The sequence below is a fragment of the Pelodiscus sinensis genome, chromosome 2 (genome assembly GCF_052426305.1).
Source record: "Pelodiscus sinensis isolate ZL-2025 chromosome 2, ASM5242630v1, whole genome shotgun sequence".
NCBI lineage: Eukaryota > Metazoa > Chordata > Testudines > Trionychidae > Pelodiscus > Pelodiscus sinensis.
In genome coordinates this window covers 125,858,643-125,883,224 of record NC_143053.1, presented here as the reverse complement: position 1 = coordinate 125,883,224, position 24,582 = coordinate 125,858,643, and the positions used below count along the sequence as shown (strand labels likewise).

Here is a 24,582-nt window from a genome sequence, read left to right as displayed (position 1 = left end):
AAACATATATTTTACTTTTGATATTTTTGTTTTTATGTATTTATATACACAACCAACACAGTATTAATAATTTAACAGTTAATTGATATAGTATTTTAAACTACAATTCTGTGGAAAAAGTAACATTGGATGTCAAACACACTAGAGTGAGAGGAAAAAATAATATATTTTTATAAGATAGAGGACTTTGAGCTGGACTTCTGGTTTTCTTGACTGTACCAGACTCCTCTATGTGTTTTTGGACAATTCACTTTGCCTCTTTCTGCCTCAGTTTCCTTCTGTGAAATAGAGAAATATAATGTTATTCTACCAAACAATACAGGGGATAGGGAGGGGCAAAAAATATTTGCAGAGTGCTGTTAGATTGAAGGTGCTACAGAAGCATAAGTATTTTTTTATTTGTAAGCCTTTACTTCAAGGCAAATTGTATTCACAAACCTCTGTCCACACTCCCTGCTGTTACTAAACATGGGCTGGGATTGTTCTGTCAGCTGGGATGCCAGTAAATTAACAAGTATGACTTTTAGGAATAGAGAAGTAGTAGAAAGATAGATGGTACTTCTTCACGTTATTACAGTGGTTTCCTCCCAAAGGCTACTCCTACTTTCATTGAGCTCTAGAATATTCCTATAGATAAGAAGAGGATTTCTGCAGCTTTTGGCAGAAGAAGGGTTGGTGACAGGATAGAATTGTGAGTTGTCAAATTGAACATTCATGTGAACTTAGTTTGGTTGCAGACCTGCAAGTAGCTGTCTTGTCACAAATCAGCTCCATAAGCCAGATCCACAGACAGGTCCTGGAATCACAGTTCATCCACAAATTCAATTTACATGCTAATGGACTCTATCATGATATGGACTGGTGGGGACTCTACCTACTTAATAACCACTGAAGGTACTAACAGCTCTCTGAGTGGTATCCTTCCTGTCTTAGTAATCTATCTATTGACTTTGATTTTTATCTGCTTAAGTTTAAGTACCCATTTTCCAGATATTTAATGATGCTCTGTCTCCTACCCCCTCCCTTCTTCTTTCTCTCCCCCCTCCCCGTCCCCTCTCCTATTTATTTCGAGTTTTCAGGTCCCCAACTCATAACTCCAGTCATCTGAAAAAGTGGGCTGTGCCCACGAAAGCTCATGATACCATCTACATGTTTTGTTAGTCTATAAAGTGCTACCAGACCATTTGTTGTTTTTTTCTGTAACAGACTAACTCAGCTACCCCCTGAAACTGAGGAGATATAGTGTAGGTTTGAGTTGAAATTTCCATGAGAAGCATGGGTGGTTTGTGCCTCTCCCATGATCATACATTATTTTTGCATATTATTTCCAAGCTCTTCTGTGGTGCTGCACTGTGTGTTTGGAGGAGTACTCAAACAGGATAATTTGATAGCCGTGTTAAAGGGAAAAATAGGTCCAAATGAAAACCTCAGTTTATAAACCCCTATGTCTAGGGAATAATTTCATATAGATGCAGATCTATATCTGGGTACAAATCCAAATTCTACACCTAAAGTCAAACTTTCTATAGTTAAAAAACTACATACATCACAAACATATGAAATGGGCTTTTAAAAATATTTTATTGTCCTGTCTTCTTATTAATTCCAGCAATACATATTGAAATGAAAAATTACTGCATGATGAGAAAGACACCATATAGTACCAATCCTGTCCTTTTCCCCTCTAATACGAATTCAAAGTTTCTCAGCTCAGTCAGATAAAAGCAGTCTGTTGGACTGTACATGCAATACTAACCCTGACAGGGTTACCAAGGGTCTGAGAAGTTAATGAGGTTACCCAGTGTTACCTGACAGAGGAGAGAGCAAGGGTTAATTGAGAATGGAGCCCAGTTAGGGAAGGACTGGGACAGTACTATAAAGCCAAGAAACTGAAAGGAGAAAGGGGGCTTTGGAGGAAGGAATCTGCTCTCTGTCCCTGGGATGAGCAAGTCATCATGAACAAGAAGGAAGTCCAGGAAGAGAACAAACTAAGAGATCCTGCTCTGGAGTAAAGATTTTAGCAAGAGTCTAGGAGAAGTTGAAGTAGCCATCAGCAATAAAGTAAGCTGCTCTGGTAAACCCAGAAAATAAGGAAAAGGTAAGAGATGCTGGATAAGGCAGAGGCCAGGGACACATCAAGAGAGACAGGCAATGAACAGAACAGGACTGCTGGTTCATAAAGGTCTTTAGGCAGAATCAAGTATAGTAGGTGATCCTAGTTTCCCTTGGCAACCTCTGACATACTGCGCAGAATTTGGCTGACCACTATTTTGAGATGGCATTTGAATCATGGTTGTATTGAACTCTGTAACCCCAGAAGGAATGGACTAAATGGGGACCTGTCCAGAAGGCCAACTTACCCTCAGAAGAACAAATATTTTAAAAAAACTGAAAAGCAACAAGGTGCACGCAATGCAGCGAGACTTACATTCCCAGATCTAGATGTGGGAAGGCACTCTAGTGGGGAGTGGGAACTCCATTACAAGGCAGAAGAAGCAAATAGAAGTTGAGGTTAAGGGAAGATTTTAAAGGGGACAATACAGAGACCAGAGGTATAGAAATTTCAGGAAAGGAGGACAGAAGAGGGGAAGGATGTATTTATAATGAATAAATATAACACCTACACCATGCATTTGTGGTTAGAGAATCTGGCTGGCATCTTCAAAAGCAACCAGTGATGCGGGGAGACTCAGTTTTCAGCTGCTCATTCTAAGACAAGTGGGATCTGATATTGAGCAATGCTGAACACTTGTCATTTCCATGATTTCAGCTGGACTCCTTGAGTCTTGTCTCCTATGAAATCTGAAAAAATTAAATAAAGCCTAGTGGGTGAACTTCATTTCACTGTCTTAAAAACTGGACCAAAGAATTTAGATAAACAAAGTTTCTCACATTCTCAATATGGGAAACCATCTGCAAATAACTTGTACTGAACCTACTTAATTATGTTATATAGCTTCAGCCAGTCAATAGACTAGTACAAATATCTTGTGACTTGTCTTCTTATGTACTTTCCAAGCAAAGAAATTGAACTTGGACTGCATGAGAAAAAGAAGATTGAAAATGTCCATGAATGTTAAAATGGAACAAAATAATTTGTGTCCAAACTTGGCAATGGTAGTGCTGTGAGCCAAATGATAGCAAGGTCTTATGTTCCATGGACAAGTATAAAACCAAGAGAGGAGAATGAGACAGCAACAGAAAAAGTAGAACTATGGTAAAAGCGCTTTCCATATTTACAATAGTTTACATCAGAAAGAATGCCATTTTAAACAAAGGTTTTAAAAAAAGCAAATGCCAGACTCTTCAGAAATGGTTTTTCTGACTGATGGGAAAGGTTCTGATTAGATCAGAAGGATTAGAAACCTAATCTTGAGAACATTTTATCTAAGATCCTGATCCTGCAGACATTCATGGAGTTTCCTTCAGGCAATCACCCAAGCAGAAAAAGAAGCAGGATTGGGGTTTCGGCCTCATTAACAGAGTCTATCAAAAATCAAGCTTCTCCTGGAAAATACTACTAAATAAGTATATTTAAAACATTTCATAAATTGTTTTCAGTTAACTCTTTAGAGTTTGCATATACCCTGGAACCTGTAGCCATACTGGGTCCTTTATTCTGCAACATAACAAGTTGAATTTTATGTGGCAAACACTTTAGTATTAGCACAACGCAATATTGAATGTCCCCTTAAAAATCAGAACAGAAAGTTAATCACATCCATCAGTGTCATCCATTAGTTGGGACTGTTCCTGCTTTGGGCAGGGGGCTGGAATTGATGACTTCCTGAGGTCTCTTCCACCTCTATGATTCTATGACTATTCTATGTCTATACTATGATTCCCTTGAGGAAGAGGAAATGCAAATGGAGCATTCATTTGCATATGCCACGCTCTCATTTGCACTTCTTCTTTCTTTTTCTTTTGTGCAAGAGGATTTTGTGCAAAAAAGTGCTGTGTAGATGGTGCCTTTTTGTGCAAAAACCCCCTTTTGCGCAAGAGTCGTTCTTCCTCAAAAATGAGGACAGGGCAGAAGCAGAGAACAAGGAGACAATTTTGGTCTGCATGATAAGCTGTAGTCACTTTGCTGTAGCCAAAGTTGTAAAGTTTTTGTAGGAATCATGGCAAAGGAGAATTTTAAGGAGGGATTTGAAGAGTGTTAATGAAGTAGCTTTGTGGATGTCGATGAGGGCCATTGTCCAAACTTGAAAGAGCTCACGGGAAAAGAATCAAGGTGCTTATTTGAAAATTTAACAATTGGGCAATGGAGGCTGACACGATGGGTACACTCATAGGGTGTGTCTAGACTACATGCCTCCTTCGACGGAGGCATGTAGATTAGCCAGATCGGAAGAGGGAAATGAAGCCGCGATTAAAATAATCGCGGCTTCATTTAAATTTAAATGGCTGCCCCGATCTGCCGATCAGCTGTTTGTCGGCAGATCGGGGGAGTCTGGACGCGATGCCCCGACAAAGAAGCCTTTCTTCATTGACACAGGTAAGCCTCGTGAAACCAGGCTTACCTGTGTCGATGAAGAAAGGCTTCTTTGTCGGGGCATCGCATCCAGACTCCCCCGATCTGCCGACAAACAGCTGATCGGCAGATCGGGGCAGCCATTTAAATTTAAATGAAGCCGCGATTATTTTAATCGCGGCTTCATTTCCCTCTTCCGATCTGGCTAATCTACATGCCTCCGTCGAAGGAGGCATGTAGTCTAGACACACCCATAGAGGCATCCATTAGAAACTTGACAGAGAATGAGAGGTGTTTGGGGAATGGCAGTAGTATGGGGATTGACAGTGAAGGTCCTTGCAAGTGAAAACAAGTAGTTGAAGTAGAGAAGGAGCCAATGAAGGATTTTAAAGAGAGGAGTAAAATTGTCAAAATAGATTGTGTGTCCTTTAGGTGGCTGTATCTCCATGCTGAATATTCTTTCAGCAGAACTTGTGAAGATTCTTGTTTGTCTCTTTGTCACACTGTACCTGGGTTATTCATTTCCCAAGAAGGGAATGGCTTTGCTGTCCAGTGGTAATAGCTTTTCTGCATCATCTTCTTGAGAGTCATGATCTAAAAAAAACTTGATCAGAAATTTTGTGTCACAAAGATAAATTTCATATGATGGATCATTGTTTCACCAAGGAAATCTCAACACAAAAGCTGGTATAATATTTGCTGAAGATGAAACAATCCTGTAAGCTGCTGGGATCAATGTGTGCGACATACTGAAAGTTTCATAGACATATCTGCAATCTGTGCATTCAAATGAGCTCATTAACCTATAACTCTCCTTTTTTTTTTTTTTTTTGCATAAGCCCACACTGAGATGGTCATCATGAAAGAGCTGTGCATATCTTTCCTTATACTGAATGGAAGTTAATTTAATAATTAATTTTAAAATTACACCTATCAGCCACCATTCGATCAATATTAAATTATGATGATCATTAGATTTTTTTCTTTCTTTTGCTTCTAGCAATACCTCTTCCTTTTGAGACCTTGTGTTTCTGCACATTTTGGGGGGAGGAACTAAGAAAGTACATTTTGAACAAGGGCATATAAGTGTAAATGTTCACATTGCAACCCATAGTGCATAGTAAATGAGCTTTACCTGAACTTTCCTCTCTTGGATTCTTCCTTCTATTGAAAGCTGAAAATGCTTTTTAGTGGTATTTTGCTTCTTTGTATGTTGACAGTATTAATCTGTTACCCACTATTACATGATCCCAATCATTTCTTTAATGGACAGATTTCATAACTTTAAATGCACCATATGTATTTACTCCTGAAGAACTTAGTCTTTTATTGTAATCAGATATTTTCCCCCTCTCAAGGAAAAATACCTGCTCTGTGTCTTTGGTGCAAATGATTTAGTAAAACAAAAATTTAAATTATTCACATTTAATATTTGTATTTTGATTATATGAAATGAGATCTGCATGATACTTTTAATCATTCATAATCTGTCAAAGGTTGTAATCCCTGATGAAGGCTAACACCCTACTCACCGTAGTAAACCGAGTGGTCTCATGGTGCATTTTTAAATTCACTTTACTCAAGAAAGATAATTCCAATTACTATCACTTTCTCTTAATGTAAATTCCTAAAATGTTACTTTTCTCATCCTCAGATTTATTTCTCTTCCACTCTGCAAACAATGGGTAAGGCAGTCCATAAGGAAGAGGGGTTGGTTCCTTGCCATGCCAGAGAAGCCCCAAATCCCCATTCAGCTCCTTTAACAAACACTTGCTTTCAGAATCCTTTACCAAATCACATTTCCAGTCACTGTATCCCTCCCCTGTGGAGTACCTGCACTGAACATCTTTCCCACACTTGCATAATGAGTTGTGACATGCAGCTTTCCATAATTACCAAAACAAGCCCCTCCCTGAACCTGCTTGTGTGGAAGGCAAAAAAAGTCCCCACTCCTCTTGGCCAATCTGGTGGTGAGGGGGAAAAACTCTTTTCTAGCCCTACAGAAAGGAGAGGCACACCTGATATTTTGCAAGTCCCAAAGGGATGGTGGGTGAGGTTCTGCCTGGTTTTGGAAAAAGGGGCTGATCCCCCTGGGCTTGCCCCTTTTTCAATTCCACAACCCTTTCAGTCCCAGGGAATGAGTTAGCTTTACCAGGTGTCCTATTCCACTATGACCCTCTCTTTCACACTTTGCCTATAAAGAGTTATTGCCCTTCCTCTGGCAAGCTGAAACATGCCTCCATCCCTGCTTAAGGTGTGATGAAGTAATTTTCTTCTTCATCAATGTTTTTATCTGTGATATATAAGCCCCTTCCAAATTCATGGCCATGAAAAACTCATTCCAGACAGTGAAATTGGCTCTTGAGTGAGCCTTAACCCTATACTATACAAATGTAATGGGAGAACATTAAAGGGGTTTATAAATACTGTTCTGTAGGCTGCATCAGGTTTGTCAGAGTTAGTCCATGGTGGGCTACTGCCACTATATTTACCTGAGTCTCCGCAGGTATGCCGTTTCTGGCCAATGGGAACAATGAAAAACAGTGTCCCAGGATGTGCTGTTTCCTGCAATTCCCATTGGCTGGGAACACTGGTCCACAACCAATGGGAGCAGCAATCACTGGTACCTGTGGAGGCACAGGTAAATAGAGCAGTGGTGGCTTGCCATGGGCTAACTCTGGTGAACCACAGCCATTTTATTGCCCACCCCTAAGTTTGGATGCCCAGCTCTGAGAACGGTGTCTCACTAGCAGCAGAGCAGCAGCAGAGAAGTAAGAGTAGCAATACTATCCCATGTCATCTTTACTTCTACCCTGCTGCTGATGGCTGCCCAGTCTTCAGACCAGGGCTCCTGACCTACATAACTGCTCTCTAGATGCCCAGTTATGAAAGCAGCACTGCAGCAGTAAGAGTAGCCATACCACAGCCCCTCCAATAATCTTGTGGACCCCCCCCCCCAACTCTTTTTTGCTAAGGACTCCACTCCATTTGCATGTCACCTTAAGGCTACTTCATTGACATCAACACCAGCCCTTTGCTCCATGGGTGCCCTTTAGCCACTTTACCCTCTATGCCTCATTGTGGGCTTTAGCCAAAGTCCAGGAAAATCAATTGGAGTCTTCAGTTGATTTCAGTAGGCTGTGAATCCAGTCCTATCTTCATTAATAAAAGGGCTGAAAATGTGTACCTATAGTAAACAGGTCTGATCCAAAGTTTATTGAATTCCATGGAAAGAACTGACTAGAAATCACCCCACTTTGGCCTACAATTTCTCCCTCCAAATATGATTTCAGTGTGCTTATTAAGTGCAACAAGAATGATTAAAGGTCTACAGAACATGATCTATGAAGGAAGGATGAAAGAATTGGGTTTGTTTAGTTTAGAAAAGAGAAGACTGGGGGGGGGGCATGATAGGTGTTTTCAGGTTTCTAAAAGGGTGTCATAAGGAGGAGGGAGAAAACTTGTTCATCTTGGCCTCTGAGGATAGAACAAGAAGCAATGGGCTTAAACTGCAGCAAGGGAGGTTTAGGTTGGACATTAGGAAAAAGTTCCTAACTGTCAGGATAGTCAAACACTGGAATAAATTGCCCAGGGAGGTTGTGGAATCTCCATCTCTGGAGATATTTAAGAGTAGGTTAGATAACTGTCTATCAGGGATTGTCTAGACAGTATTTGGTCCTGCCATAGGGGCAGGGGACTGGACTCGCTGACCTCTCGAGGTCCCTTCCAGTCCTAGTATTCTATGATTCTGTGCTTATTCAGGCAAACTTCCCATTGAATTAAAAGGATATTTTTCCTGGATAAAGCAGGACAACTGAAGGATTTGACTTTGTGTATTTCTGCTGTAATAATGAGTGACAACAACTGTTAAAATGTGATAGCCGATGTCTATATGTCAGTTACATATAATGGGGATTGATCTTGTGCCAACTGAAGCCATTGTCTAAACTTCATTGGGCTTCAATGCTGCAGAATGATGCCATACAGACTAATAGTGCTATTAATTTTGTATTTCATCCCACCATATAAATCTAGGAGTTAGTTGCATAGGCTGTATTTGTGCTTTCCCCCAACAGTAAGCTAGATATATCAAAACCATTTTTGACAATTCTATTTTGAATGATAGCACCCCCCTTCCCTGATTTGATGTTGCTTGTTTTCCTAGTAATCAAATGCAAGTGCACTTAGCTCCATGTGTCAGATACTAGAAGATGTTACTTCAAATAAGTGAAAATACTAACGGCCTAACTCTGATCTCATTAGCATCAATTTTGCTTTCACTGATGTATTTTCTGTTTGTTGTCTGGAGTTGCACCTGATTTGGCATTCCAGCAGAAATAGGATCTCTAGTTTTATTTCCCAATGTATAAAAATCAATGTCTTTTGATGAGAAGAACAATGCTTTTGATATTCAAGGATTAGAGTAATATTATTTTTACCAGCCATCCAATTATTCTCCATAGGGATAAATACCACATGATGGACACTTGCTAATCTACACTTTGGCAAACCATGTTCTTTATAACCAACACAAAATGCCTGGTGATTCCTGCTATTTCCCCATGTACACCTCCAGCTTTCACCAGAGATTCAGTGGCAGATGCTGTAATTATATTTTATATGGCAAAGGAGTCACTCTTTGTACAATATAAGCTTTTATAACCCATAGATGCCTGTTCCCACATCACATAGTATTTTGGAAATGTACTCACACAGGAGGAGCTCAGTAAAGCTTAGTTGCTGGATGTGTGTGTGGAGGAGGGCAGACTGCTCCTTGTTGTTCATGTAGCCTGCTGTGGTGGATCAGCTAGCTGAAGGGTGGGAGTTATTGTCTTTTTTGTGACTCTTCACGGATCTTCGTGTGATTTGTGCCCTCCACAGAGTATACAAAGGACTAGTTAGTCCCTGTGAGAAACTTGGCAAAGTATATGGTGTGTGTGTGTGTGTATATATATATATATAGGGAATGTGACTTTTCACTCATATGTCAACTTATTCTCCTCGTTGACATTTTCCTGTATTGATTTTTTTAATGTATGGATGCCTTTTTGTTTAACCTTTGTATATTTTTGCATTGATTTTTATTTGGATTCAAGTAGTTTTAGAGAATGTTAAGCAGATGAAAATGAACATTTGCTCATAAAAAGAGGCTGACCAAGAGAGCAATGAAACCTAAGAATTGTTGTTCACTGAATTTTGAAAGACACAAACAGAGGGCTTCAGGAGCTTTTGCCTAGACTTCATGTATATGGTAATGGATTAAATCATTTCCAATATCTGGCACAGTGATTCACGGTAACAAAATAATGAGATTCTACGTTGGAAAGAATTACAAAGTTTTATATATTCTACAATTATCCCACAGAGAAATTTTGCCATATTTATAGAATTGTCACTGTTTTTTCAAAGCTCCTTTTTATTTGTTTATAGAAATGCAATTTTCTTTTGTGTAAAAGACCGAAAAATTTACTTTCTGTGAAACCCTGAAGATGTCCCTTTCACACTGATTTTGCCACATTTGCAGGAAAGATAGATCTTTGAAGTCTTGTGAGATGGTTACATGTATGTGCAGAGCTCTAATTACAACTTATAAATGATTTGCACTTTTGGGGGGTATTTTCCATCTCTTGTATTCATTCACATTTTTTTGATTGAGGAATGAATTATTGTCTTAGTTGTACATAACAAAATAACTGTTGGTAAATACAGGTATTTTATTATTAATAATCCTCTATTTATTTGGAGAATTAAAAATAGAGTAGAATAGATAGCAGCCTTAAGAGTTTCTTACACTGTGTTAGTCTTAATCTGTATGGCCCACTTTTAGAGAGAAGAAAGAACACCTATTTGTGTCTTGACCTCAGCTGATGTTCCCACAACCTACTAGCGTGTTTTGTGATGGAAACATTTGCCAAATAGGACCACATGCAATATTACCTACCTTTTTCTTACTTCACAGAAAATTCTAATTGAAATTAAGTGGAAGAAGTCAGAGGAAAAATAAAATAAATTATTAAAAAAGCCCTGCAGCCTTTCATGGGTTACTATATTCCCTCTCTTCTTCTCCAGATCATCAAAAGTTTAGAAGTTTTCTTAGTGATTTCCTAACAATTGCATTCAAATTTAGAGGGCTATTTCAGCAGAAAACAGTACAGATATTTCTGTCTCTAGCTGCACAAAAGTGAAGTCAGTAAACTAGTCATGAACCTCTAGAAAAGACCAGATTGCCTGACTGGCCCCTTGAGGAAAAGAAATGGAGGGCATTCACTCTTTCTTCAGATATAGGTTTAGAGAGCACCTGTTGTTTGAAGGAGATTATATGAGATTGATGAATTAATGTATGCCTGTGTCTGAAACTTTTCAGGTACATCCACATTGCATCCTTGTTCTTTAGAGTGAACCAAAGTGACTGGTACTTCCTCCATGAAACAGAAGCTTCAGTATTGGTTGAAGTAGATGATATACTGGGTTTGACAAGTCTTGACAAATGGTAGATTTAATCCAGTTTTTGATCAAACAGTATGGCAGAGTCAATACAGCATTGGACTAGTAATCAGGATATCGGGGATCTAGTCCCAGCTCTAGCACTTTGTCTGCTATATACCTTTTGGGCAATTCATCTCTATGTGTCTCAGTTTCTGGTAGTGGTTCCCAGAACTGTGATCCATTTTGTTGTCTCCCCAGCAAGTGACAGGTTTACTATTACTAAGCTAACTGCTAACTCACTGGGGATAAATCTACACGGCAGCATTATGTCAGAATAACTGATGTTATTCCAAAATAACATAGCGCACATCTACACTACAAGCCTTTATTTCAAAATAATGTCACGCTGGAGGCTTCTTACTCCAACTCCTATATTCTTCATTTCATGAGGAGTAAGGGAAGTCAAAGGAAGAATGTTCTTCCTTCAACTTCCTTCTGTGTAGACAGTGCCAAAAGCTGAATTAAGCTATTTTGACTTAAGCTACACAATTGATGTAGCTCAAGTTGCATAACTTAATTCTACTTTAGCCCTGCTGCGTAGACATACCCTGATTCAGCACCATGTCTGACTTGCCAGTAAACCATGCTCTTTGGGTAACAGTCAGTGAACTCCAGTTCTTTAGACATCTGTTCGTACTACCCAGCCTCTCTGACTGTAGCAATCACAAAACTTTATCAAATCAGTGGCACCTTTAAGAGAGCGTTCCCAGCAGTTTATTAAACAGGATTGATAACCTTACATTTCAAAGAAAACACTGAGCTGGTTTATCATAAAAGTAAAATAAGTTTATAAACAAAAATGCATAGGATTAAATGATACTGGGTAGTAAGAATAAAAATAGTTACAAACAAATACAAATAAAATAGGTTTGTAAATTAACCCTTAATGAACTCAACTTCTTGTTCAAGAAGATTTCTCTACTGATAGCAACTTCTGCAGCATGGCTGGCTGTTCTATCCAGAACCCATTCTTATAGCATCAAAGTCCTGTTTTTTGGTTCCTCAAGAGGTAGCTAATTTAGGGATTTGTCCTCCCTCTCTCTTTTTAGTCTCTTAAACCTTAGAAATGTATTCTTCGGAGTTATTGGCCTCTTTCATTTGACTGGAGAAATTCTGATTATCAGCCCCCCCATCAGAAGTGCTGGGTTTAAAAATATTTTAGTCTCATATTTCATCACCTTTATATTACATCAGTAAAGATTTTTGTTGATTAACTGTACATACACCACACAAGAATATTAATGCTTTGTGAGTTATTATTTTATACATGATATATTACATATCACCTTTGGGTAAATATCATGACAACAGTGCCATTTGACATTGGGTGCTCTTAGAGGACACAGTCTACCCATCTGTGAAATGGAAATCACAATCCTTGCCTTCTCCATAAAGTGCTTTAGATCTACTGGTGATGAATATTGTATAAGAAATATCTATTATTATTGTTGTTATTATTATTATTATTAATAATAATGGATTGTTTCATTTATCTTTTCAACTTTCTCCTTTTGCAGTGATAGTGTGTGCAGAACAGCGATTCCCCTGGAATTTCCTCTTCAACATTTATTAGTCTGGGCCTGCTGCTAAAATTGAACACCTGAAATAGACAGCAGATTTTTCCCCCTTATCTCAAAATACGTAGCTATCTCTCCTTAGTCTGATAGGGCATGTCTACACTCTCCTTATTTCAAAATAGCAAGGTGAGAGTCCACACTACCATGCCAGTTATCTCAAAATAATGGGCTTGTTCTTTTGAAATAGTAACTCCTGCTTGTGAAAGGAATAAGCTTATTTTGAAATAATTATTTTGGGAGTTATTATTTTGAAATAACTTATTTCAAAATTACCTGGTAGTGTAGACTGGCTACGATATACTCCAAAGAGTCAGTGACTTGAGATATGATTACATGCATTGTTTACATGCTGTGTATACATTATAAATACATTTTTCTTCCCACTTTCACCAAAAATTCAGGATTGATTTGTTTCCTCCTAACTGCTCAGGCTGACTAGAATGAAATTTAATTTGTGCTCATCAACTTGAGGTGAAGGGAGCATAAAGTTAATGTGGCTCATCTATTTTCCATTTCTGCAGCAATATCGCCCAATTTATATCCCTTAACAGAATATGTTTTATGTAACAGTTTTCATACTTTACAAAGCAAACAGTATGTAGGCAAACAGGATAGCTGTCATGATTTTAATATTGGCTCATTTAGCTCCTGTAATAGTGCAGCATTCCATAGTATTGCACCCAAATAAGTGCTGGATTAAGGTAATTCAGGTCCATATGCACATGACAATTTGAAGCCTCCTTTGGCTGCAGATCCACTCTCATGCCCTTGGAGTGGTAGTGGGAAGGTGCCTTATTTCCTTCTCAGGAGAGAGTAGCATCATACTCCTTTGTCTCTTAAGGAGAGGCATAAGGGCCACTTCCTTCCCCTATGAATGAAAGAGGTGGGTGTCTATTTAATGATATAGCCTGAATGTGTTTGTTTGGGGAGGAGGTGTGCAAGTGCTCATTGTGCTCTTTTCCTTCTGCTCCATGTAGAGTCTCTTACAAGGACAGCACTAGTAGGGTCCTCCAGGGCAGTAGATCCTGGAGATAATACCACTGAAATATGTGGGTCATTCAGATTTCTCAGAGCTGTTCTGCAGATTAGGCAGATGTTTCTGCATTGTTTATACTTGTTTCACATTTTTCAAGTTTTTCTTCAAAACCATAAAGCCAGTAATTTACTTTTAAAAAAAGGCATGACTCACAAATTTTCATCATAAGAACAAGGACCTTGGGTTTCAGTATATAGTGTCTTTGCCTTAATTCAGTCCTAGAAACATGTAAACTGTGAGCATAAATACTGTTCTTGGCAAAGAATTAAAAAAAAAACTATGCAGATGCCTCTAGCACTTTTTAGGATCATTACAATTCACATTTTGTTTTTATAACTTGAGAACATCACTAACATGATCCTAGCATTCATCACTGTACAGCTTTGCAAGGAGTTAAAGACAGCCGATAATCTGTGATGGAGTACAATGGAACATTTGAAAAGCTATCGGGGAAATTTCATCCTAAAAGTAATTTACAAACAAATTGTTTAATAATCAGTGTTACCTAGAACTGATGTGTCCATCTAGCCACAAATAACTTGAATAGTATATATAGTATGGAGCTGCTAAGTAGTGTGTAGGCTCTTATTGGGAACATATTTGTATTAAGTTTTTGCCATAAATTTGTTTTATATAAAAGAGAAAACTAGCAATGGCTACAGAGACAATGGTGTTGGCAGGGAGTTGAGCTTATACGCCAATTTATTTCGGTCCTGATTTATAGCAACTTTGATAGTATACTGGTGAGACAGTCTTTACCTGGAGAATAATGTCCAATTGTTTGGTGATATGATAATGCGCACTTAGTTATTTGGATGTGCCATTATTTGGGCTCAGTCATTGATCTCCAGATAGCAAAGGCAAATTCACTAATGTGTGTGTGTAGATTAGTGATTATTATGTAATGTGGGATATATGGTAAGGCAAGACAGAATGTTGTTCTTCTTAGGCTTTGTAATGCTTCTTGAATGGCATATTTGCATTAATGTTAATTAATAGTTTTATTAATGGCAAAGGATGCCTAGTATCCAGAAAAGCATCTTTATTGTACTGAATTTCAAATAATGAACATATGGGTTCTGACAAGCCCCTTTCAACCCACAGGGATACTTTTTACCATTCCTGAACAAACTCACATTAAAGCAGATGTTTTCAAACTGTGGTCTCTTGGTCCTGGTGGATAATAGAGTACTAGAGATTGCGTTGCAGAAGATTGCCTGCTCACAATGTGGCTGCTGCTCTCCAAACTTATTCCCAGATTCTAAATTACATTAAAAGGTAGCTAAATGTACATTAAATACTTCTGTTAATAATCCTTTTCCGTACTGGCAGTTATGTGCTGTTAATGACACACAACAGCACACAAGGGATGTTATGACACTGTGGATAGGAAGGTGGTACTTGGGGGATTGTGAATGGAAAGGTAGGTGGTGCCAGAGGCAATTTCTCAATTAAAATGTGATCTGTGCTAAGAACATGTTTGAGAACGGCTCTTTTAAAGTTATGTGTATTCCTTGTCTTATTAGTAACAAAAATACATACTCTTTTGTTGCACACTATGCCCATAGAGCTCAAATTGTTTTATGAAAGAACTCAGTATCATTATCTCCATTTTACAAATGAGCTTATTTAACTGCAGGGATGGGGACTAATTTACCCATAGTCACACAGTAAAGCAGCAACAAGGTTGGGAATCCACTGGACCACACTGCCTTCTATAGGAAAGATATAAATGTTGTCCAAAATGTGTCTTAATCATGCAACATGAGGTGTGTCACAATAAATTTTGGGGGGCAGAGGAGCATCATTTTGCTCTGAGCCTAGCACAATAGTGTTTTGCTCCATGACTTGGGGTCCTATGCACTACCACATTATAGATTCTTGATAAAATAATAATAAAGGATCAGAAATAAACATTAACTGAAGAAAGAAAGAAAGAAAGAAAGAAAGAAAGAAAGAAAGAAAGAAAGAAAGAAAGAAAGAAAGAAAGAAAGAAAGAAAGAAAGAAAGAAAGAAAGAAAGAAAGAAAGAAAGAAAGAAAGAAAGAAAGATTCCCAGTTATATCAGATAGGATATCTGAATTATCACAATATGATAAATAGTAAGATGAATATGTAAAGAGATTCAATTTCTGACAGAAATAGCATTATACAATACTAGGGAAACCCATTTGAGTCTAGTGGTTGCTTTGACTTAAATTTGATTTTTATTTTTATCATTCCTTCCATGATGTTACCTGAACTCTGCTTGGCTCATTAAGAATGACAAATTACATCTATGAGGTGGGAATATGTTGATTCATTACATTTATATATAACCAGTTTACTAGCACCTTCTGATCATATTAGAACATGAAAATGCTGTATTTTAAAATAACCCATCTACTTTCATAATATCTAGGCATTATATTGTTCAGCTCAAATCAGATTTAATGGATGAATTATTTTCTCCTCATCAAGAGGTGAATAACATATTAAATGATAGAGGAAAGGGGAAAACTGAAGATATTAACCATTCTGATAATTTAATATGAAGATATTAGAGCCCGATACAAGGCATGGCTTTTTAATTTGCATTGATGAACACTTATACTCTCACACTCACTGATTTCTTTATTGTTAAGACACACCAAAAAGTATATTATTCATCAATAGAAAATGCAGGGTTTTGGATCACTTATTACCCGTGAAATTGATTTTCAATATCCAAAACTAATGGGATAAATGAAATATGCTTTTATAGGCTGTCAGATGGCATGGATACCGAAAGGCAATTCTCAGCTGGAGTAAATTGATGTCAACTGTCTTCAATGTAGCTTTGATGATCTGTACTGGCTGAGTATTTGCCTCTAAGAATAATAGTGAGAAGTTCTACTGATAAAGTGAATGTGACTTCATTTCCCCTAACAAACAGAGATACATTATCAATACTTTTTTCCCATTTGATTGTTGCTTTCAGTGGTGTTAGACTACTGTGTATATTGCAAGAGTGGGTCTTCCATTATGTTTAAGTAAGACAGAGAAAAATGTTCTGTGTCTGAGAGAATATTTGGTTCTCTGTATGGTTTTTTTTTTCTTGTCTTGAGTAAGATCAGTGGGGTCAGAGAAACGTGGATAACATTTAATAGCCAATAAACGTGTACTCACACATTAAAGTCTTTATGATTTGGTATTTCTGAAGTCAGTAGTTTGTAACAACAAAGCTTTGATGATGCCAGGTTAGAGACAAGGAAATTTGGGTCTAAAACAATGAGTAGTGCTGTGGCACCTCAAAGATTAACAGATTTATTTGGGCACAAGGTTTCGTGGTCAAAGACTCACTTTGTCAGATGCATTATGCAACTGACAAAGTGTGTCTTTGCCCACAAAAGCTTGTGCTCAACGGGACCTCTCGTTTTTTGCAGATACAGACTAATGTGACTATTCCTGTTATAGCTGGGTCTAAAATGTAAGTTGTCCCTTATATTCTAGATACGCAGTTAGCAATATGTATGAAATGTAAACAGGAAGCTGCATTTTGTTGTTTTCAGAATACATACTGTATCATATGCAGGCAATTGCAGTGCATCCTCATATTGCTGCTATAGAAACACTGTTTTGAAATAATAATGGGTTTCAAAAGTGACTTTAATAATTCAAGAATTAATTGTTTTTTATCATGGAAAGGCAGGGTTGAAATTAATAAAATATTGGACTAGAAATAATGCTTATATTCTTAACTCTGCCACTGACTTGCTGTGTGATCTTGAACAGGTCATTTCGGCTTCTGGAGTTACAGTCTCCATATCTGTCGCATGGGAATAGTGCTACTTATCTTATTTTGTCAGGGTGCTTGAGATGCATAGATGAAAAGTGCTAAATAAGAGCTAAGTTATTAGAATAATAGTATATTGCTTTCCACCATATATCTCAATGCACTTCACAGTCTGTAAGGGATTTATTCTTACAACACCTCTGCAAGAAAATGCTACCATACCTATTCTATTACATAGATGGGAAATTGAGGCACAGAAACTTGTTCAAACTGTCACAGGAAGTCTGTGGCAGAGCAGAGACCTGGATTTCCCAAATCCTAGGCTAGCGTCATAAACAGTGGATAATCCTTCCTCCCGATTATTATTAGTAAATGAAATGTGCCAATCCTTTTTATATACACATTACACTAAGAGGAGCTCCTGAACTGAATAATTATTTGGATCTAGCACTTTCTCACCTGAACCTATTTATGCTTATTATTTTCTGTGGGCCTTATCTTCCATCAGCTGAAGGTAGTGATAAAATTTCCATTAAATTCTATGGTATTCTAGGAATAGAGGCAAGTGTCCTAGTAATGCCATAAACAATCATCTGATCAAAATAGTACTGTGTTGTTTAGTCACTCAAGAAAAAAATTCAGTAGGCTTCTAATGGGGAGGAATTTAAGCCTCCCTACCTTTTCTCCATAATCAATCCCTGAAAAACAACCCAATAAATGTGATTTTTACTCTATAGCAAATTTTTCTAGCAATTTGAAAATTGTGTAAAATTGAAAGGAACACGTTATTATAATGTTGCTTGACTGCTTTTCCTGGTATTCTGTTTGTTCAGATTTGTGAGTCATTTCCCTTCACATTATTTCTTCCTTTTGAGGAACTCTAGATTTTAGTCTCTCAGAATTACTTTTCATAAACTTTCTCACACACACAAATTGCAATCGGCTTCCACTCAGACATCCCTATTCATGTTCAAATATTTGTACTTCTCCAGATACCATTTGCATTTATCACCTGCTGCAAGCCCTAGAAATTCAGAAGGCACTCTGATGAGAGTAAATGCATCTTTGTGTACGTTTTTGTTTTAGCAACAGCATTCTACAGTTAAATAGTACACACTGCAGAAATGGGGAATTAATACAAATGATATATTTGATACTATCCTGATTCCTTACTTGTTCATCTAATTTTCTATGAGCACAAGATTTTTTCATGAACTGTGTGAATTTGTACATAATGAATATTACAGAGTGTTCATTTCCAATAAGGACCTGCCACATGACCATGCACTTGGCAGAAGCTTGATTGAGAAGAAAAAAAGACAGGATAGGAGTTCTGTATTTGGAAACATCTGCTATATCTTTTCCATCCTCCTAAATATTGGAAATAATGTGCCCTTAAGGGTTATATTATGCCAGGTTGTTGGCAAGATGCCTCAGAACTGAAATTAGTTTACCACATTTCATCTCCTGAACAAACTGATCTTCAGAGGAAATTATGAACCATATTTTATACCACACCCACATCTGCCAGTTGAATATCTGTAACCTAGTAGCTATCTAGGCTTTCAGAAAACATTTCAATTTTCAAAGATTTTCAAACACAATCAGATGTTACTAGTAAGTGGTTTGCTTCTATTCATAGCCTTATGAATAAGGTCTTCATTAAACAATTGCTTTCTATTTGGCACCTAAATTGGGGCAGTAAATTATTCTCATTGGTTGATCTAATTATCATGGAGCATTTCTGCCAATCCTACATAACTAACAAGCTGTACAGTACCCCTGTTGACAAGCATTCAGATGAAAAGAATGTGCACACCTCTATAAATGAACAGTTTTCCTGAAGTCTGGGTAACTGAAATCTCAGTCCTTATTTATAATGGCCAAGTCACCAGACAAGTGAAAAACCTTCTACACAGAAACCATGAATGAGTCTTAACATAAGATGACCAGAGAATAAGATATGATTTCATCACTCTGTATTTTGCCTTTCAACTTATTTTTGTACTTATTTAATACATGATGCATTATAACATATCCTTATCTTCTTTATCAACATAAATAATAGTTATCTTCTTATACACCCAAAAGTATAATAGTTAATTGGGAGTATGGAAATAATACTTGTCTGGTCCAAACATATTAAAGAAAAAAGATGTTAGCTAGCTATATTGGCTTCAACTTCGATGGTACACAGTACTAAAAGAGCATACTTTCCTCTTTTAAGAATAACATTGTTAATCTTTTAAGGGAAAGATTCTGTTATGATTGTTTGATGGTATCACATATCTGTTTGTGTAAAAGTTTCATGTTATTACTAAAAACCATTATATTAGGTAACACTATATTATGTCATTCCACTTTCAATCCATAGTGCTAGTTTATAAATCAACATGGTAGTACCATATATTATAATGCCAAATCTCCATGTATAGCAGCAGTACATGCATGTTTACCCCTATGGGTTCTAAATAGTCACAACAAACTATAAGACACAAGAGCTAAATGTTTAATCTTGTATCCAGTATGTGTTTAAATTTTAATTAATATTCTTTAGAGTATAGAATATGATTGGGAGCAATTTTTTTTTTAAAAAGCGCCTTTCCTCAGCAAACTCCACTACTGTGACTAGTATCATTAATAGGGAAGATGTTTTACCCCAGTAGCTAAACTATTGTAATTGTTATACTAGAACAATAGTCGCAAATTATTAACTCCAGTGCATGGCTTACCCATGTTATAAGAAACTTGAACTACAGCACATTGCTATAGGGCAAGGTCTTGCCCCAGGATGATTAAAGTCAATTGGAGTTTTGCTACTGGAAGTTTTACTTACTTACTCCTTTAGGGGCAGGATTGGACTCCTGGTTCAAAACTTGTCTGCTGCAAAAGGAAATTACCCTAAGCGACCTCCCATTCTTTTATCCTGACTCATTATTTTAAACTGTCTGCACGAGGATAAATTGCTACAGTATGCATACTGCCATACAATTGCAAGGAATATTGATTTCCTTAACGTTGCTATTCATCATTCTTTGTTTGAGACTTGTATGCTTACTGAAACTGAATTGATGTGATTGCATGTTTCTTGTGTGTGTAAAAAATGCTGTTTATCAAATAATTGCATTCTGCAGTTTACTTTGAAACCAAAATATCAATTTTGCCTTTCATTCTTTCTGCCTTCGTTTCCACCCATTTACTGTTTCTTGATATGTTAGCTAGGTAGTTAACACTTCTGTAAAGTAGCCTTATACTTTAAGCTTGCTGCCTTTGGTTTACTGTTCAGAATATCCTAAGTAGCATTACCTTCACCTTTCCATGCACCTTAACCCTACACTAACAGTCATTTTAACAGATTTTCATTTTTCTCTGTACCAACTCTATATAAAATATGTATTTTTATTTTTTTTCTATACAGAGATAGGGTTTTTTCACTCAAATTAATGGCTAAAACTTGCTTCTTGTTTTTCTCTTTACATAGAGTAAATCTAACTAGATTCTTTCAATAAAAATAGAATTCAAAGATAGGGGAGGATTGCAGTTAACTCTTGAACAGGAGAAAGAATACCTTGCATAAAGGTGTTTGGGTATATTGTTAAAGTACAAGTAAAAATGAACTTACTGTATGTTGATACTGTCTAATATTATACAAGTTTCCTAATATATGTAAAGCAATCCCTGTGTATATATTATAATATTCAAAGAAATTAACCAGGCATTGCAAGTTTGTATTTGAATGCTAAATAGACTATTACAATTTTTTTTTATAAAACCATTTACAATTTCTCTCACTCCTCACCCACCCTCATTAACCCAAAAAAGAAAATAAACTAAATAAAAAAGAAAGGTAACAATCAACGATCACTACTGCTTTGAACAACTTCTTTTAAATAAAAGTTTCCACTTTTTGCTGACAGTAAATCCAAGGCTAAAGTAAGTTAATCCTCTTACCTTATTCACCAATGTAAAGTGAATCTAGCATTGCTCAGTGATTCACTGTTCAGTGCTGCTTCTCTGCCTGCTTTCCCTCTGCTGCCTGTTACTGTATCTCCACTGCTGGGTCTACTCGCATCTAACTGGGGCTCCCTCTCTCCCAGCATCACTTTTAACTCAGGCAGGCAGGGAGCTGAAGCCAAAGGGACTCTCTATCTGATTGGTTTCCATTCAGTGCCCATGATTAATAAGAAACGTCCCTCACACAGAGAGGTATTGCTGCTGATGGAGCCGCAGTGCTCAACGTGAGAAGGTTTGGGGCTAGGGGGAGTGCAGACTTTGCCAGGCATACAGTGATTTGCAAGTGAATGCAGTGGGAGGGTACCAAGAGGAGGGCTTTTGTCAAGGACCCCTTTACGATAAAAGAGCCTCTGGGTTTGAAGTATCAGTTAATCAGCCCAGTTTAATCTGTTTTCAATGTTAATAATAAAGGTGAAGGCATGTCTGTAACCTGTAAATCATCTGGAGAAAAGATTTACCCTCATTATCTATAGCTTTGATTCAGTGCCATTTGTGCGCTTGCAGTCTCTGAAGAATTGGATATTTCCCTGTGCCAGTGCAGCAACAAAAGGTATTAAGTTGAAAGAAGGAGAAGGTGAAAAAAATAAGACCTCTGCGCCGTGCCCCCCCTCCTCCCATGCTCCCATTTACATTATTAGATTCCTTTATAGAGATTAATAAATTAAGGGGGGCATTATTGTTCCTGAAAACATATATATTAACACATGCTTAAGAATGTTTCACTTGTCATGGATAACAATTTTAGCAGAATTAATTATACATAGTTCTGCCAGCTAAATGTTATCAAATTTCCTGCTTCATAGTGTAATCTGATTACTTCGGGGGACAGGAAGGAATCTGTTCCCCACTTCCTAACTCCCCCAATATTTAGCAGTACATGATTAACTAGATATGTTCTGATTGGTTTGCACCTACATCTGAAGCATCAGATAACGGCTTTGATGGACCACAGATCTGATGAAATAGAAATATAAACTCTATCCCTCCATCTAAACTTTTTGCTCCCTGCAATCTTAGGCAGCTTGCATCTCGTTCAACTGGGACAGCTGGGAGTTATTTCAGTCTCTGGAATAGTTATGGTGATCATAAACTTGTAATGACTTTTAGGGGCTGTTACTGGTCAGGATCATTGATGCAGAGCATGTTCCGTTTCCGTTCCAAATATATCCTACACTGGGCATGCAGGGGTGGAGTAGGGCAACAGAAGAATATCCAACTATCTATGCTGGGCACCACCAAAGTGGCACAAAGGGCAGATGTTCCCACTCTTGAGCTAATTGAGTATTTGCATTTTGAATACAGAGATGCAAAGTACTTCATAAACAAGTAATGACATCTGTTCATGTTTGTGAAAAGTATTAGGTTTGGATTTTTCAGGGTGAAAACTGCTCTTTACTGTAGAGAAACTTTACAAAAAGAAAGGACAGTTTTAAAATGACAATACAGAGGAGAACAGAATTTAATACAGGGAAAAACTGATAACCTAAAGAACTAGAATAATGGAAATTAAATTAAATAGTCCAAAGTGCAAGGTCATGCACTAAAGCTTTGTCTACACTGTGGAGAAGATCGGTGCTGCTGCAGTTGATCTTCTGGGGTTCAGATTAGCAGGTCTAGTGAAGACCTGCTAAGTTCAAGTGAAAGGGCACTCTGTTGGTGCTGGTAGTTCTGCTCTTCATGGGTATGTCTACACTACCCTCCTAATTCGAAATAGGAGGGTAATGTAGTCATACCGCAATTGCAAATGAAGCCCGGGATTTGAATTTGCATAAAGCCAGCCGGCGCCATTTTTAAATGCCGGCAGTTCGAACCCCGTGCCGCGCGGCTACACGCGGCACGGAGTAGCTAGTTCGGATTAGCTGTACTCCTCATTCCGGCTGGCTTTATGCAAATGAAGCCCGGGAAATTCAAATCCTGGGCTTCATTTGCAATTGTGGTATGACTACATTACCCTCCTATTTCGAATTAGGAGGGTAGTGTAGACATACCCTATGAGGAGCAAGGGAAGATGATGGGAGAACCTCATGCTGTGTGGACTGCACCAAAATGTGATTTAAAATACTTTGATTCCATAACTGGAGTTGCATGACTTCCCCTTTAGTGTAGACCTGGCCTAAGAAAGTAACAATTACAATTTCTGCTGTAAAGCAGGGGCTCATTGGAGCACACCAGAATGGTACTCAGTTGGACAACCGAGGAGGGGAAATCCCTGGGTGGATGGTAGAACATAGAATGACTGTGACGCACCAACTTGCAGCAGCAGATTAAAATAAATAAATAAATAAGCCAGTGCAGAATCATTGAGACTGTGTCTAAACTACATCCCTTTTCTCAAATATCCAACTATCTATGCTGACACTTTGAATTTGAAATGAAGCTGGGATTTAAATTTCCTGCACTTCATTTAAATAATGGTGGCCATGGAGTTTTTTCAAAATGGAGCTTTTCAAAAGAAAAATGGCTGCTTAGATGGGCATTGATTGAAAATATAACCCTTTTTCGAAAGATCCTGTACTCCTCATTTTTTTGAAAAAAATGCGGCTGTCATTATGCAAATGAAGCATGGGTAATTTAAATCCCAGCTTCATTTGCAATATCAAAGTGTCTAATTTACATCCCTTTTTCGTAAAGCACTTTTTGCGGAAAAGCATCCATGGCCAATCTAGACGTGGTTTTCCACAAAAAAGCCCCGATCGCCATTTTCACGATCGGGGCTTTTTTGCGGAAAACACTACTGAGCTGTTTACACTGGCCCTTTTGCGCAAAAGTCTTTTGGAAAAAGACTTTTGCCCAAACGGGAGCAGCATAGTATTTCCGGAAAACAACTGACAATCTTACATGAGATCGTCAGTGCTTTTCTGGAAATTCAAGCGGCCAGTGTAGACAGCTGGCAATGTTTTCCGCAAAATCATGCGATTTTGCGGGAAAACTTGCCAATCTAGACACAGCCATTGTGTCTGGTACCTTGCCCCCAGGTCTCTGCTTACTAGTCACCTCTGGGCTTCTAGTTTCAAACCATCAGAGGAGTATGGTTCTGGCACAGCCTCCCAGTAGTGGTAATGGGAACAAACAACATAACTTGTTGGCTGTGTCTAGACTGGCAAGTTTTTCTGCAAAAGCAGCTGCTTTTGCGGAAAAACTTGTCAGCTGTCTACACTGGCCACTTAAATTTCCGCAAGAACACTGATGATCTCATGTAAGAAATCAGTGCTTCTTGCGGAAATACTATGCTGCTCCCGTTC

At 37.8% G+C, this 24,582-nt stretch overlaps 1 protein-coding gene across 1 annotated transcript in view; it reads right to left on the bottom strand.

The window, feature by feature from the left end:
* Positions 1-21,558, bottom strand: part of CDH9 (cadherin 9) — a 129,301-nt gene extending 107,743 nt beyond the window's left edge. Inside the window, exon 1 of the mRNA XM_006115915.5 lies at positions 21,278-21,558. The gene's annotated coding sequence lies outside the window, so the exon portion shown is untranslated. The remainder of the gene's footprint in view (positions 1-21,277) is intronic.
* Between the last annotated feature and the right edge of the window lie 3,024 nt (positions 21,559-24,582).